The sequence below is a fragment of the Ptiloglossa arizonensis genome, chromosome 10 (genome assembly GCF_051014685.1).
Source record: "Ptiloglossa arizonensis isolate GNS036 chromosome 10, iyPtiAriz1_principal, whole genome shotgun sequence".
In the NCBI taxonomy this organism is placed as follows: Eukaryota; Metazoa; Arthropoda; class Insecta; order Hymenoptera; family Colletidae; genus Ptiloglossa; species Ptiloglossa arizonensis.
This window is the reverse complement of record NC_135057.1, coordinates 12564337-12581627: the sequence shown is the minus strand read 5'-3', so window position 1 is coordinate 12581627 and position 17291 is coordinate 12564337.

Genomic DNA, 17291 nt, shown 5'->3' with positions numbered 1-17291 from the left:
AAACCGTGGCGTCGTCGTCGCGATACAAATGAAAAACCAAGGAAACCGCTTGTCCTCGAGGAGGTTAAAACCGAGGGAAACGGTGCGGTGTTCCGTCGCGACCGCCCAGCGCGCTATCTCGTAGCCAGAAAACGTAGCGCAGCGTAACCGGGAGAGGAGATGGAGGACGCGTGCAAAAGTCCAACGGCGGATGAGCGGGGTACCGAAACGAAGACACACGTTCGAGAACGTTTCCGCGAAACTGTCGCCGGCAGACGGTCTCGGGAAGCCACGGAACAAAGAGGCGCGTCTCGGTGGAAGAGGACGCAGAAGTCGTCGGTGTCCGACGAAAGGAAACGCGGTGCGCCGTAACGGCAGATAACGATCGTGGGGATCGCGGATCTAGTACCGATTCACGGTCCCCCGTTTCTCTCGAACAGGGCCATACGTATGCCCCCTTTTACGCATACATCTGCCCGAGGGCCGCGGGATTCCAGCTCCGTGGAAGTAGCTGCCCCTGCAGTTAAGACCTCAGGGTATCAGGTTTCCCCGATTGTATCATCAAACGGTCCCTGCTCGGTTTCTTCGTCATCTTCCACCGCGGCGGGCCGCGCCGGTTATTTTCAGTCCTCTCTCCTCCAGCGAGACGGCGCGCTCGCTCGCCTTTCTCGGTTCCTGCGATCCCTTTCCCGCCTCGGCCTCCACCGGCCTCGTGCTTTTGAGAAACGCGCTTAATCCGTAAGGACATCTCCCGCGAAAGGGGTCAACGCCAGCCGCACACCCTGGGTGACGGTGGGGCCCTCCTCCTCCTCCCACTGTTTCCATCGCGCGTTTAAAGCGACCGTCACACCGACTCTACGTCGACGATGATCGTTAACGGTCGGTGGACGTGTTGCACGGAGGATTCGACAAGCAAGAATTAACATCTCTTTTTTTTTTTACTTTTTGCTTTCGGTTTTGTCAGAGAGTGAAACTTCTCTGGGAACAATGCGCAATTTAGGACAATGTCCCTTGACACTTTGACCGTCGAGCTGATTTTGCGAAATATTCTCGAGTTTTGAGTCTTCGTCGTTCGTACTTTCGAGCTAGGAGTTTCTTTTCGAAGAATTTAATTGAAAGTTTCTCCAGAGACTCGAACTTGAATATTGTGGCTTAGAGAATTACGTAGAATGTATTTATATCGTATTTGTATCCAATCTGTAGTATATACGTTGAAGGAAATTTGAAAATTGTACAATTCTTCTTTAATATCTTTATCGTTGTTTCACCCTTGTTTTTTTCTCTCCGAGAGACAGGCGTCGAGTATATTTTCAACCACGAAAGTATCCGATTCGGCACGGAACAACGTTTACAGCCGCGAAATTGAATATCGATTCGAAACGGTGTTTCGATTAAAAATTTCGGAAAAAAAAAATATAGCACGTCGTCGCAACGTCGCGTCAACGAAACGCAAGTGCAGTAACGCGTGCATTAGTCGGTCGGCGAATATTTATCAACGGACCGCCGTTATTCTCGCGTGCGGCAAGTATTTTTATGTCCATTCCGCTCGCGGCTGGGTAACGCCGCGTACAAAGGAAGCGAATTACCGAGCGGAAAAATGCGAGGGCGCGTTGCGCCATGTCAGAAGACGAAAGAGGTCAGCCTTGCAAGTGGCAAGAACTTAACGACCAAACGTATTTTCAACCTGGACAATTATCGCGAAAAAGTTTCGCCCAACCTACCGTATGCCCTCGTTCCATCGCGTCGTTCCACTTGGACGGTCCCTGTTCTTTTGCAAATCTTTGTCAAAGCGCACCCCGCTGCTCTCTCTTATCCTTGCGTCGCGGAACACCTTTGTCCTGACGCGAAGGTTGCCAAGCCCTACGATTCGGCACTCCGTAAAGTAATTAACGCTTTAATTGCCGCGTTACGTGCGTTCACCGGGCGAAAACTCGCGTCCCCCGTCGATCAATTTTGAGGAACGCGTCTGAAACTTGAACCCCTGTATTTATCGATGGTTGATCCAAAGTGTCTCGAAACGCGCGCGGGAGTATGTCGAATCGTTGGATCACGGCAGAATATATTTTTCAAAATTTAGAAACTTTACGTCTTGCTGTTTCGCGTTGTTTAAGATTCTAAAAAACATTCGAACCGGTAAGCAGGCGCGAGAATTCGCGCGGATACGAACTGGTGAGAATACGGAGAGACTTTTAAACGAGTTACGGACATTCATCGGCGTCGATGATCTTTCTCACCCGCGAGGAAGAAATCGGGGAGAACTTGGCAGTCGACAGGTAGAACGGCAACGTTCGAGCACGTTATTTAGAATCATGGGACGCTTTAAAGTCGAACAATTATCGCGAGAAACTTTCGCTCGCTTTCGTACACCCCTCCGTTCTCTCGGTTGTTCGCTCATCACCCTTCTGCGTCCGTGTTTCGAGCGTTCTGTCCTTCTCTCGCCCTTGCAAATCTTTGTCAAAGTGCACCGTGCAGTTTCTTTGTCGGCTGCACCGTGAACTCCGTTTAGTACGCCCGGGGATTATTTTACCTCCTCCACCTGCTCTCGGTCTGTCTCTTCTGCTCCCTATCTCTCACTCTCTCTCTCTTTCTCTCCTTCCCTCGTACTCGCGTCTCCTCCTTACTTTCGACAAATCTAATTAACAAAGTCGTTTACTTATCTAAATGGATTCTGTACTCGTCCGTTTCGCCGTGGCAAGACGGCCCTGCCTTGAGGAATATCCCGGGCCCGCGTACATTCCCTGTCTCCGTAAGTCTCCAGTCGCATCCGCGGGAATCATTGGCGAAGTTCGCAGATTAGAGGAGTCCGACGAATAGATTGGATCGTTGGGATTAACAACGCGATCACCGATTCCGGGAGCTCTCCAGCTTCTTTCGATCGTTTACCTCCTCGTGGACCACGGTACCCTCTCCCCTGATGGCTTTTGTCATTTGTTCGTTTCAGTTTCCCTATCCACCTCGAAGAAAATCTTTCTGTTCGCATTTTGTTACGTTCTTACGTTTGGAGAATATCATTCGGAAATATTACGGCAGAATTCGAAGTATTAACGATGATGGTATATCTCACATTTAATATATATAAAGAAAAAGTTAAGGTGAGCTTGACTTTTTATGGGAAAAAAGGTATAGTGTATCGAAAAGTATATTTTCTTTTCCATTAAAAGTTAAGATCACTTTAACTTTTTTTTATATTTTCGACTTTACGAAGTCACAGTCAACGATATCTCAACGATGCGCTTCTAAGTCTCGATTTGCAAATAGTGCGACAGTCGACGACTGAAAATCTTCGACGAGGACGCAACTGTTGCGCGGCCTGTGTACCGTTAATCGTGGTTCCTCGAGATTTTCCGTAAAATTATATTCGTTATGTACTTCGTTGCGTGAATCACCGAGTGTGTAACGCGACTTTAATAACTCAGCATTATACAGAGAGGAAGGGGGCCCCATCACGGACGACGTTGAGTCGCGGGTGTGGGTAAATGGACTCGGGATGAAAAACTAATTTTCTTGTTTCCTGCCGCTTTATTGGAACATATATCACGGGAAGATTACGCCGCGTTTTTCGTGCCCAGTGTCTCTAGAAACGTTTTGGAATTAAACAGGAGCGAGCTCTGTTCGAAAATCTTAATTTTTGTTGAAGTCGACCGATTACAAAACGCGTACAGATTGTTTAGCAAACGCAGAACCGTATTCCTCCGCGTATCTTCCTCCGTTCGAAATTTTAGAACCACCACTTACCTGCACTTACCTAAGCCACGATCGTAGAAACGAATGAAGATGTAAGCTCGAAGGAATTCGGTCTTAGCGTGATTACGCTCAATTACGCGCGATTAAAACGGTAGAAAACAGTTGTCGAGAACCGATGGTACACACGCTATATTCTCCCAACCTCGTGCCAACCGGTTACCATTTACCCCGGAAATTATAAACGTTTTTAGTTGGATGTTTAATGATGCCGAACAGCTGTAAATTACGACTGAGATCTTCGCTAAACGCGTCAAAAATTGTTCGAGGTTGGAATTCAACCTTTCTCCTAGAAAGTATTTTCGTATCTATCCTAACAAATATAATTAAAAAAAAAAATAACTTAAGAAACGCGTAAAAAATGTTTTCGGATCCTGGACAAGTCGTTGATTCGGGGAAAGAGCTCGAAGACACCGATAAACCAAAAGAGGGGTCCGGATAAAAATGTATCAGGTGCCCCCCTGTAAATCAGATCGCTCGGTGGTCCGAGAAACGAGCCTCTTCGACGCGCGAAATTACGAGTTCTCGCTGGAAAAAAATTCGAACGTCGATGGAGGGGGCCCCCTTTGACCCCCCACGTATATTTTATCGCGAGCTGGGCGAAACCCTTCGATCGCCACGGCGCTCGATGGCGGTGCCGTTTCGCCGCGGCGCGGCGTGTTTGACTCCTCTGTTTGCATACATTCCCGACGAAGGGGGGACGACGAGTGGAGGGGGTAGAGGGGGCTGGAACGCGCGTATTTGTCGAATCGCCTGATGATTTTGTTTAAACGCGAATGAAGCGGGGAGCCCCGGCTTCCGCGAAAGCATAAAACGGCCGATATTAATTGATTCTCGGTCCGTGTGCACGCCGGGCGCGTATTGTCGTCCGCGCCGTAAATAAATTAATAACGCGGTCGCGTGTTTACACGGGGCTACAAGCGTCGCTTACAAATTATACCAATAATGGCCGCGTCGGTTATTACGGGACAGCGGACCGCGCAAGAATCCGCAATTCCGCCTATCGGAGGACCATTTAGATTCAAATAGATACAGGGAGGAGGTAACGGGACGAATTGTTTCTAGTTTGCCGTTGGGATTTTCGCGGCGCGATAAATAATAGTCGAGTTTAATTCGATCGGTTATCGTAGACACTGAGCAACACTCGCGCTCGATATCGCATTATTCGTCGAGGTTACGACGTGTTAAACAAAATAATACGATAATTTATATACAATGTGAGAATAATAATAAAAACAAAATAGGTATCGAGGATGGTGATACAAAAGCGAGACTTTTTTTTTGGAAACTTACAACAAATCTTGATTACACCATTTTTTCTATTGTTTTTAATGGACTTATGGATTTCGTTGTATTAAACAACGATATAAATCTAGCATAGTAGTTGTATGTTGTTAACTATTGTGATATTATTTTATTACTACTGGTTACTGCTGTTGCTTACTACAACTATTATTATTATTGTTCTAATATCGCTAATTATTAATGTTATTATTTTTTCTTTTAAATAAACTATCGTAAAATTTCTGAAGTAACCACACATCTTCTGATTATACACAGGTAATTTATTATTGCAATGAATTATGTTTCTAGTAGTCGAGAAAGTAAAGAAGAAAACAACAACCGCCGATGGAGGCTCGAACTGGAGACCTCGGGAACGACTACCAGTCGCTTTTCCTCTGCGCTACATCGCAGACGTTGCAATTTCGACGTTTCGGAGTACTTTTCATCCGTAGTCGATAGACATCATTCCATACGTTTACACGTCTCGAGTTCAGATTCTGGTTTGTACGACAAAACATTTTCGTAAACATAAAATGTTTTAAATTAAACGGTCGGTTCGAGGCTAATTCGACTTCCGAAGCTTCACGATTGGTTCAAGGGCTAAACAAGCCGTTCGCGTACCCCCTGCATCTTTATAAACAGTCGTATACAACTTGTGGACGATATTCTTCGGAAAACTGATTTCGAAATGCGCGATAATTCATCTGCTAAAGAAAAAGTTTAATATCAGCAAGAAACCGCATCTCCTCGTTGTAAGATCAACGTCGTTCTACCCGTGCGCCTACACGATAAGACTCAACGGGTAGCGTTAAGTGCGTAATCGTTCCCTCGATTAAAGATACACACTCTTGCCTTCGATCCGAGCTACTCGGTGCTCTACGTCCACTTCCCCGAGTCTACATCCCTGCGGTACGATCAACTTGGAAACGATCTATCCCCTACCTTTCTCGCTTCTCGTAAATTGCCCCACGCTTAGACGCGACCCAATAAGACCGTTGGAAAATATTCATCGTCGTTTCTAGGAGATTCCAAGGAACGAGCGGCCGACAACCACCGGCTCGGACATCGATCGTCCAGCGCGGGGGCAGCGTACGAGCGGCCCCCTTACGTAGACCGTGTCGTATACGCGATCGTTAACGAGGGAGGAAGCACGTATTCGTCGTGTTCATTAAATATCGATTGGCCGGGAACAGCGTCGACGAAATAGCGATGCACTCCGGAGGGAGGTGGAGCGGCGAAAACGCGAACGAACCAACCGCGAAACGCCTCCGCGCGGCGGTATCCGTGGGACGTTTTCGTTCTTATCGGAATCGTACGATAAAACGTACATTCGTACACGTGTATATCCCCGGCGACCGGTCGCGGACCGCGATGAATTATGCCCGTAACGCGTGCTGATGCCACACCTCCCCTTATAACGTGGTGTGTTCTATCTGCCGGGCATTATGTTACTCTCACCCGCGCGGGAGGACCGCGAGAGAGGTGTACGTAAGTACGTACGCGCGAACGTTCACCACCCCCTCTCCTCTACCCCGCGAGGAACAGGGGGTACGCACACATCGCGACCGAGACGAGAGGGCGCTCGTTTATTCGAATGGCCGAGTCACGAGGTGGCGTTAAGCGCGGAGAGCACGAAACCGTGAGGGGGCCCGCCCCTGCGTGCCAGAAACACGTACCAGGGGGACGAGGAGTGCCACGGGGGTTGTTTCTATTTTTTTCCAGCCCCACCACCCCATCACCCGCGCGCCCGTTTCTTTCCCTTCCGCCCCTACACCGCCCCTCCTCTTTACGTTCCCCTCGCCCCGGTATAATGTACGTGTTAGGCGCACGGATTGCGTTCCGCGGCCCCGTTGTACGCGTGCGGCCACTCGTTCCACCGAGTCATAAATAATCTGGAAACATGAATATCACAGGGCACCCACCGGGACTCTCCCGCCCCCTCCTCGTTCTCTCTCTTTTTCGCTCGCTGGTACGGACCTCGTACGTGTAATTTTCTTTTTCCTTTCTTTGTTTCTTCGTTTCTTTTCTTTTTCTTTTTCTTTTTTTTCTTTTTTCTTTTTTCGCGCCACAGCCCCGCGCGATCGTGAATCGCCGGTGCGCCCGCGCGCCGGTGCGCCCGCTAGACGCGCGTGTACGCGTTCGTGTTTCGACGGTAATTAGGACCGTGGGTTGATTTCCTTTGCCTGCGTCCCCCCACCCCCCACCCCCTCCTTCTCGTCTGGAACCTTCTCCGACGTTTCTCCGTCTCTCTGATTCTGGTCCGGGGGTCTCGTCCCATCCCCCCATCCCTCCGCCGGCCCTCCTCGCCGTGGTAACAGCTTCTTTTTTCTCGTCTCGCGCCGCCCGCTTTCTTTGACCTTCGGTTCCCGAGCTTCTTTTAATTTCTCGACGGACCTCCCGCGAATTTCGCACTAATTTGCCCGCGCCCCGGGAAAAATGGTGCCCGCGCGCGCTCACGCGCGCGCCCGCTAATCAATCACGCGGATTGGACGCGCTCGAGACCGTCTGCTTTCCTCGCGAACGATTCGTCGGCATCCTTTGTTGCCACGCGCTCCTCCTTTTTCGCTCTCGAATAGTTTTATTGGCCGGGCCCCACGAATGGAAACCTCCAAATTATACCCGGTTGCAAATGCGATTCTCCGCCGCGCTCTATCCCTTTTGGAAGTCCTCGTTGCATCGGGGCACGCGGCTCCCGCCCGGTGGTTCAATTTTACGCGAAGAATGCACCTCAATGCAGATTCCGACGTATTCGAAATAAGATAACGTACAATCGCTCGAAATAATTGGATCGTTTGGAATATTTCGTTCGTTTTCTTTTAAAAACGACGCGGAAGTGTAACTTTGCCTTCGATTCGAATAAGTTATACGAGAAGACTTTTTCGTACTCTTTCAAACGAACTTTACCGTTTCGGGTGCCTCGAATCCCGCAATCCCTCGTGCGCCTGTCCTCGTCACGTTTTCTACCCCGTGTCTCGATTTTAAACGCAAAACTCGACCGTGTTCGCCGTAACGAACGTCGAGTACGCTTACTTCCGTCGACACAGATCGATTCGTCGAGCTCCGCAACGGGTTATCTTCGAGGGTTGTTCGATCCGTTGAAAGAAACTTTTACTACCTTTTCTTTACGCTCGAGGTCGTTGTAAACTATCGAGAGGGGCCCGTAACGCCGGCGACTCGTTCGAAAGAGGGACTCGAGCGATCGAAGACAGTTTTTCTCCCCAGTGGCTGGCTCCCGCCATTTTAATTCCACTCGCTCGACCAACCGTGGAGAGATTCGTAAGCGTTCGTCGTTCACCCGTAATGTCAATTAGTTACCATCCACCCCCCCACCTCCCGAGTCGATATGCATTGACCATTAATAACAAATGACGGACCTGCAGTTCGATATTTCCGTGGCGGGTATTGTATCGAGGTCCCCGATTTAAATAGAAGCGACGAGTATCTTTTACCCCCGAATGCATAAAAGAGGTCTTGGATCGGGAGAAAAAACGATCTTCGACGGGGCGAAATATATATACATATATACTTCTTTATGCAGATAGGGGAAACAATTACAGAAATTCTTCAACCGTCTCCGAATATTCCCAACGCGGTGCAATCTTCTTCCCCGTCGATTCGGGTTTCACTCGCGACCGGTCCGCGGGAGAAAATTGAAAATTTATCGCGTCGATATCGTATGCGAGCAGCGATGGATGTGGCCGGTTACCTCGACTTTTACGAGCCATCGATACTTTCCACGTGTATCGAGAACCGGTGCGCCTTCGAAAACACGCGGAGACGTCGATGTGTTTACGATCGCGCGGGAAAAGGTCAGTTACGCGAGGAGCCGCCAACTGGAACACGCTTTCATAATTACCATACCATTATCGTCCATCGTCGCGAGATGTCCGTCGGTCTATTCCTTCGACGCTCTCTCGAACGTAGACAGAGAGGAAAATTATATATATATATATATATATATACCTATGTTCTCTCTCTCGCGGACACGCCGAGGCTTCGAATCGCGACAACGACGGTGGCGCGTCTTCGCCTATTTAAATTTCAAATCGAGCGCGAGCCCCCGGGATGGCGATATTAACGGGGACGAGGCGTTCGTCAAACATTTTTTTCTCTCTTTCTTCACAATCGCTTACTGCGAACACGTTACTAGCTCCCTGCGATCGCTGATTCAATCTGTCGCGGATAGGCGTCCCACCTTCCATGGAAGAAAGAAAGAAAAAAATCGACGACATCGATTCTGGTGACTGATCGCTGTAATCCTGATGTGGAAACGAAGTAGCGGGGGATTCGGAGATTGTACAGTGATAGGGAAACGAAGTGGTGACGGTACAACGATGGAACGTTGGTGTGGAGATGACGCGACGAAGATGGAGGAACGAGACGTTCCCTCCACCGGGGATTTTAATTGTTGCGGGAGCACGAGCGGAGATACAATACGGAGCAAAATTTCTCAGGGAAAGGTACAAATATAAAGAACTACTCTTTCGTATTTCATTTGTAAAAATTGACATTTTCTTCGTTTCAAGACAAGTACGAGGACAATATTTTCCTCGTCGCTTACGAATTTTCTAAATCGTTCTATCGTACTGGATGATTTGTCGCGCGCGATCGAAGTTCTCGTTCCGATTGTCCCGAAAGTAGAAACATACGAAGACTTCGTAGCTGAAATAGGACGCGAGACAGGAAGGAAGAGACACCGTTGGCGCATCGATGGCCGAAATTAACCGTCGTTGGCCGGGGATGCAAATATCACGTGAGTCGAGGCAATGAAGCCACCAACAGGCTCCACCTCGATCGTGTTGCACCGCTTCGAACTTGGGTGGTACTCGCTAGAATCCACGGTGAAAATAATTGCAGAAGCTTCTGCCGTTGGAGAAACGGAACGGGAACTCTCCTGGAAGCGTGAGCCAGACTCGTGGAAGGGATGGAACCGGGGGCCAACGGCGGTCATTCGGTATGCTTCGACTCCCTGGAATCGTTTTCACCGCGGTAACGAGATTCCCTAAGATCCTCCATCTTTCGGAAGCTCGATACTTCGCGTCACGAACGATACACGTGATCGCTCTTCGTTTGCAATCCACGAAGACGATTGTTACCGGGTACCGGGAATTTCGGAGGAACGTAATTCGGGAGGGCGGAGTCTATCCCGGGGGATTACTTTTTCTCGCGAAACTAGTTCGGAAGTGTCGTATTTTCGGTATTATTCTCGCGAATGTCGACGTTAATCCACGAATGCATGGGTTTTTTCGACGGTAGCAAATAAAATTGAAAGAGTTATTACAATAAGTAGACATTGGCCGGGGAATAAATCGAAATCGACGGAAATAGCTAGAAATGTAACAGGGTGTCTAATAACATCTATGTGAAAAATAATATTATACCACCAGTAGATATTTCGTGCAATTTGAAACCGAGAAATACACACGACGTATATAGAGAAACTCAAGGTTTAAATTGAATCGAGATTCGGAAGATATTCGGCACGGTTTAACGGGAAGAGTTTAATCCTTGGCTACGGGTTGAAGTCGGTACGAATTCGTATAAAAAACGAGAACCACGACGATTAACTCGGTTTGCAACAACGTTTCGAAAGCAGATGTTCGTCGAACACTCCCGGTGATTCATCGCCAATAGAAGGCCGGCCAATGCAACGAGGTACGCCTCTTCGGAGATGCCGTATCGGATCAGTGACTTTTCATTGGATTTCATCGACGGTGCATCGTCGGATTTTCTGCAATTAAACCAGTCGACTCCGCAAACTGCGACAAACCGCTCTTCGAAGCAACGATGTAAATCGTTGAGAAACTCCCTCTCTCTCTCTTCCGGATTATTTTCGTTACATCTTATTTCGAAACTCGAAATTAAGACACCGTTGACTTTAAATTGCCTTGGAAATAATTCATCACCGCTGCAGATTGGAATCCCTCATCTTCCCCCTCGATCGAAGATCATCGAAGATACGAGGAGAGCAGGGGAGAATCAAAGTTCGGTACGAAGATACTCGAAGATCTCGGCGATACGAACTTTCCACTTTAATTAAATGGAAAATTCCTGTAAAAATCTGCCCGCGACGCGTCCGCGTTGGCGTTTTTCCTTCGACTTCTCCCGTTCCGCGAAACACTCGGGTGCCCTTAATTCCCTTGCGCAAAAATTGCAACGAGGAGCAAAAGTAATTCGTTGACGTCGCGTATTGTAATCTACTTTAATTTCGGCGCACGTACGATTACCGGCGATAAACGTTACTTTATACCCTTAATTAAGGCGCGTGAGCGCCGCAACGGCGATAATGCAAATGCGAGGAAAAAGAGTCGGCTCGGATACCCTTCATCGCGCGGAGTTTCGCGCGCGCGCGCGTGCGCGCGGGCCCGGAAATAATATTTACGGAGATTCGACACTCGGTGCTTATCCGACCGGACTCGGATTTCCTAAATAAATTCGGCGCCGTCCGTTTTAATTTATTTATTCGCAGCTACCTACGTGGACACCGGGAATTAAGGGGATACGTGATAAAGCATCGACCGTGACGATTAAGCGAATTGGCCGTGCTAACGGAATTCTCGATACCGGTTGCCACAGTATTTCGGGATTCGTTCGACGGATGGAAAGGTACGATCGAAAACGTGTAAAAATTTGCGCATCGAATCGAGTTCCTCACCGAAAAGAGAGTGTAACGATCCAACGATATCGACGAGCCATAGAAAGGTCACTTTTTCGTATTCAGTTGTAAGTAAATTACATCGAGATCGATGCAAATTTTATCCTTCGTTTTAGACAACCACTCACGACTGCAACTTTCTAATGACTCATAGACCGAGATACACGATTGCGTCGGTTAATGAAACCGCTTTAACATTCTCATGGTACACTCTACCTTGAAATTACCGGAAGGTCAGGGCAATTCAACTTCTCGCTTTTCTCACTCCACTTGTCTCTAGCACCTTTCCAGACGCACTCCATATTCTTACACCTTGCTCGAGCGTCACTTTGTCCTAACGCCTCAACTCGTATTAACGGTTTCAAACCGCGAATTATCGCCACCGAGTCTCCTTAATGAGAGAACCACGGGAGAATAATTAAAAGAACTCAACCGCGGGGAGATTAATACGTCGCTTATGGTTTCGAGCCATCGAGGTACATATTAATACCAAATGTAGCTCGATAATATGTATTTATTTTACTCTCTTATGAATATTCACTGCTCCGATGCATATTAATTTTTATTCATCTTAAAAAAGAACCCTCTGTCCATTGCTTACTCGTGACAGAAGATACGAGAAATTTTATTCGAACAAAATAAAGTAAAATTTCTTCGTATGTTCGCTTTCTACGAATAAAAATTCCCCATCGAATAAATATGATTTATTCAATACTTATGGTGCGAGATATTCAATTCCACAAATTCGAGCTCTAATTTCTATGCAACGAGTAATCTCGAGCAAAACTAACCCAAAGTAAAACGTCTCTACAAAATCAACTTCTTGGAAGAATTCTCTCTCTCGAAACAAATTCCTCGCTAAATATTCCATCGTACGCTTCGTACACGTCGATTCCTCCGTCGTGCGAGGTATTCGATTCCGTAAATTTCAAATTCCAATCAGTCGACGAGTAATCTCGCTGGAAACTCTTTCGTCCGCGAGTAAACTCCGTTCGTTTTCACTCTTGGCAGTGACCGTGTCGAACGCAAACCGAGACCAAGGCTAAAGCTAGGAAAAGCGAGGAACAAAGGATCTCGGTGGAAGAATAGAGGAGAAAAGTGGTGCGCGGGATGGGGGACGGTGGGACGAAAAATAGGGCTCGAAATCGCGGTAACGTTCTCCGAAAAATCGCGAGCACGCTCGAGCGTCGCCGCGCGAAATTATGCTATTGCAGCCGGTCGGACAAATTCGCGTGGTTGTAGCCGGAGCATACATGGGGAAGCCGGATTTTATCCTCGGAGAGCGGGAGCCAGGTAGCGAGCGTCTCGTGGAAGAAGACTCGTATTAGGCAGTGAAACAAATTGCGCTCCCGACAATCTCCACGGACGATCTATCCTTGGGCCCGAACGGGATAGTCAAGAATCATGTTTCGCCGAGAACACGCCGCCCTGCTCCCTCTCCCGGGAGCGAGAAAGGTGGAAGAGGAGCCGGAGAGACGCCCGCCCCGAGAACTGGTCCCCGCCGGTACCCTTCGTCCTTCGTTCGCCGCCGAGGAAACTAGGTCGTCCCTTAATGATCGTTATTAATTGTTCTTACAACACTCGGAACGATGGCCCTTGGCTAATCTTCGTCGCGTGTCCCGAGCTCGCTTCGAACGTAATGGGTAGCCATCTACGAGAACGTCGCCGTCGTGGATAGTTAACGCGAACGCGGAATTCCGTTTCGGTGAGCAGCGTACCAAGATCGAGGAACGCGGCGATCGAACGCGATTAGACGCCGAAGAGTCGTTCGAGGTGAGTGTTTTTTCTTTTTGGGTTTGATATTTTTCATCGAGCAACGATGGACCGTTCGAATATTCTTTTCTCGGTGGAAACGAAGAAGGTGTCTCCGCGGAGAGAATATATTATTAACGTATTTGAGGCGATTTTGCTTCGTGTCGAATAATCGCATACCGAAAATCGAGAGTCAGGGGTTCAGGGAGGATTTTTGAAAAGGATAACTTGAAATTCTAGTTACGTTATTTAAGAAAATTAAATAATATACCTCTCTTCTCTGGAAACTCTCGCTTTTGGAAAATTTACATTCTCGAAAACATCGGGATTTTTCAAACCGAAAAATAAACTCGCATTGCCGTATGGTTCACGCTCGTTGAAACTTTCTTCGAACTTTCTCGGATTCTAGACCCACGTATCTACGGAGCGACGTTTCTCGAAGAAGCGTGCGTCCGATTGTTTCGAAAAGATGGCGGAGCTTTCGAGTCGAAAAATAATTTTCAAGGCTCCCTCCGCGTCCTCGCGGCGTCGTATTTTTATCGAGGAGGATCTACGGAGCCGCGGGACACGGGAACAACGGCAGCGGCGATCGGTCTCGTTGCGGAGGCTCGAAGCGCAACTGACGTCGGCGCGGCAAGGCGGTGCCTCGCAGATGCACCGGTGCACTGCAATTAAATGCGCGTATAGAGGAACGTAGCGCAGATTTATGCGTCACTGCCGGCTACGCGTCGAGCCGCGTCCTCGTCGCACGCGTCTCGTTCGCCGATCGTTGCCTCCTGCTCTCGAATTCTCCGCGAGACAGCCCGGGAGAGCCACCGATCGCGCGCACCACGGACGAAAACGATCGTACGCGTATCTCAATCTCGGAGGAGGATACGCGGCTGTGCTTTGATTAAGTATTAAGCGTGATTAACCGCGGCCCGTGACAGTGGGGCAGAAAGTACGACCGCGCGGCCCCGGCCTTCGAGGCTGCATTGTCTTTCTCCTGTCGGTCGTTTTTACTTCTGTTTCGCCCGAAGCTGTCCCCGCTTTCAGGCTTTCGCGTAAAATAGGTACCCCCGATCGAAAACTCAGCCTCGCTGCGAGCTGCGGCTCGATAATGGCACGGGAACACCGAATCTTGCAACGTTTCTTGACATGTTTATTCGCTTACCTGGAGATCCCCTGGATACGAAGGAACAGGGAAGCCCCTTTCGTAACTCGGTGTCTTTTCTTTGCGGGCCCTTCGAACGGTGCAACTTTGTGTCCAAGAGTTCCTTCACGGAGAAGTAACAGACATATTTGAACGTTGAAATGGTCCACCGGTGGACAATCGAGAAGTTTGAATTTCATTTTCACGGAGATATCGGTCGACGTATTGGTCAATTCTCGAGGGAGATTTTAGATTATCTTCCGTGATGCGTCTCGAGGTGAATAATTTGTACGAGTACGTGTAGCGCAATGGTGTTCGTTTATTCTTCGAGAAACTGCTCCGAGTTACGGATCTTCGCGTCTTTCGACGATTGATTAGCAACGAAGAGTGTACACGTGGAGGAACGTTGTTCGTTTCAAGGTTAAAAAGTCGAGAGCGCGAGAAGTATTTCAAAAATCTGGGAAGAGACCCGTTTAACGTTCTCTTCTGTTCGGAGCCTGACAACCGGTCAAAGATAAATTACATCCTCGGTTGTTCGTCGGTTTCGAATCGCTCGAAGAAACACACGTTTCATCGAGTATTCTCGCGCAACATCGTTACGCGAATCGACGATCTTCCAAATTCCTTCAAGTTGTCTCGGATCGCCTCGCGAGCAACGCGAAATAAATTCACCTCGAAAAATTCTACCCAATTTAAACACCCGGGTTCCTGTTACCGTTTCCGCGCGGTTTTAAATCCCTCAACCCGTTGAGGGGGGCACCGAAATAAATCGAACCCGTCGACCGGGGGAAACGAACCGCGGGTGGATTAAATCTTGTCCCCCCTTCGCTCGGCAGAAATCCACGTTGCTCGAGCGTTTCGACGACGCGGTAAAAACGAGAGAGAAGAGAGTGGCGAGGGGGCGGGGGGGAGTAGCCCCCTCCCGACAGAACGAAGGAATCCCGAGGTTTTCGGGGCCCCGCGCGGCGCGAACCGGTGAAATTTGTTCCAGCGATTTTCGGGAAGAAGGTCTTTCGCGAAATCTTCCCCCTCCGCGACGAAATCCACACGAACGCGCGCGCACACACAAATAGGGCACGAGGGGGGAGTAGGAGGGGGGACGTAGGGGGAGACGGAGACGCGTAACTATAGATTATCGCGCGAAACGCGCGGCGTGCACGTGGCGTGCGAAGAAGAATATCGAGCGGAGCGCATTGTGGCCCCTTCTCCCCTCCAAGGCCCCCCCCCCCCCCCGATCGTTCCCGATCCGGTTACGACAGAACGGACGATCGGGACGCGATAGTTATTTAGCGTACCTGGTAATCAGCGACTATAAAAATGAACATAAACCCGACACGTTTCGTACGGTAGGTGAACGCGCGTACACGCTACGCGTATGCGCGAGGAAACTGGGGCCGGCCGCGTGTGCGTTCCCCGAGTGGCTCGATAGCAATGAGAGAGAGCCTAAGTTCCGGCAATAAAGCCTAAGTGCCAACTCGGCGGTCGTTTACCGGCGTCCTTTTTCTCTCGAGAGCAACGAAGGGGGGCAGGGGGCTGAGAGGGCCTCGCGGTTCTGCGCTCTACGGGGAAATCGAGGTTTAGGGGGGTCAAGTTGGGCGAACCCTTGCGCTCGAGTACACGGGGATACGACGAAAAATGTCGAAGAAAACCACCGTGGTTTAGGAGGATGCTTTCTTTCTCTTTTCCTTTTTCGCCTTGTCATTCGCGGAGAATACGCGAGGGGGACCAGTGTCGGGAATATTAACCATACCCGGAGGGGGACCGTGGTATTCTCTTGCGTTCCATCGGCGTCGGAGAAGGAAACAAGGACCGAACGCAGAGAAGGGGAATAATTAAGTGTTGCAGGTGATTTCAATTTTAGTATTTGTCGGGGCACCGTTTCAAATTTCCGAACGAACGTTCGGGGGAACCTCAGGTAGCGTTTTGTGGATGTTTTTCTATGTGGAAACCCACGTTGTAGCGTAGTATCCTTGTGGAATTTATGTTGCGACGTATTTTTGTAACCTTTGACGACGCGAGAGGTACTCAAAGAAGTCAGTTTTCGTTTCGAGGGAACGTGCAGGAGGATTCTTGCTTCAGGGATTCATTTTTCCTTTCTCGTATTTTTATAAGAGCACCGGCGCGCCTAACAATGATCTCCAATTAATATTGAAACTCTTGTAAAATTTAACATATGTCAGCTTCGATCCAGACACTCCCCTGTGTCACCGGAAACAACGCAAGTGCTTCAGAGTCTAATGATACACGATTCGTTTCATAGATTCCGAAGTATTTACCACGTGCTCTAAACGCTCCCAGAGGTCCCACGTACGATACACACGTCGAGAGAATCTCCATTCATCCGGTAGGACAGGATAATTCGGAAAAAATTGATCGTCGCACCCCCGACGCCATCTGTTCCGAAAAAAAGCGTCGTAACGCGCGAAACGATTTTAGAAACAACCCCCGACCCACCCCTCCGTGGCTCGCGTTTCTTGTCGCGCGGCTCCATCGAAACAGAGTGCAGTTTCGAAAGATGGTAAAGAAAGAAACAACCTCGTTGGCGACAGTATTCGCGGTGGTTCGAGGAAGCTCACGGAACTTATCAAATGGCTGTTCTTACGACGGAAGTGTCTTACGATCGTGCTATAAACACCGAGTCAGAAATAATACATTTCGTTGGAGACGGTAGGGAAGAACACATTGCGAAAAATTTTACGACCTCGATACTTTCCGCGCGAATTCAGCGTCTCTCGAAGCGGAAGCTCG